Genomic DNA, 779 nt, shown 5'->3' with positions numbered 1-779 from the left:
ATGGTACATAAATTTTTTAACAGAACTTAAAACAGAAAATGTTTCAAATCTCAAGTATTTCTTCATGAATCCATAAAATCGACCCGTTCTTCTATTTTCTTAAACAAACCCGTTTTGGGGGAACAAGAAATGGTAAATGAAATCGTTCCGATTGATTCACAGCCGTTTCGGCTTTCGCGAAAGTCAAAGTGTTTGTTCAGCGAGCGGGTGGTAGCCGAGTCTCGCGAATTTGAATGCATGAAAGTCAGCGTTCCGTGGGAATTGCAAGTTCGGTCTGGGCGAAAACTGCGAGCGCCGCCGCGCCGCGATGTAACGGCCCGAGAAAGATAGAACAAAAGCGTTCTCCGGTGGCTGGAGGATTTCATTGCTGCCGTGGAATTATCCTTTCCACCGAGCTGATAGCAGGTCCTCCCCCTCCTACCCGGTTACCAACTCCGATCGCTCCTTCTTTCGGTTCGGATCTCGCCGTGTCTCAACGTCCCATTGAAACGATCCGTATTTTTCTGTCCCGACGCACGACGTCGATAAGATAAAACTTTTCATTTCAATAATTCCTCTACGGCCTTTTTGAAGGATCACTTTATTTTCGTTCTTGGTATTTATATGGTTGATCGAGATCTTTGCACTCACTGTGAAATAACGCTTGCAAGTGTTGCGAAACTTGTTTGCCACCTCCGAGAATTTACATGATGGGATGTCAAACGAGAACGACTTGTTCTTGAGAGTTTATTAATTAATTACAGGTTTTGATACGAGTACGATTTTTATTTCATTTAGGT

This window comes from Ceratina calcarata, unplaced genomic scaffold (genome assembly GCF_001652005.2).
Source record: "Ceratina calcarata isolate Rehan_Ccalc_2016 unplaced genomic scaffold, ASM165200v1 scaffold577, whole genome shotgun sequence".
In the NCBI taxonomy this organism is placed as follows: domain Eukaryota; kingdom Metazoa; phylum Arthropoda; class Insecta; order Hymenoptera; family Apidae; genus Ceratina; species Ceratina calcarata.
This window is presented reverse-complemented; position numbering follows the sequence as displayed.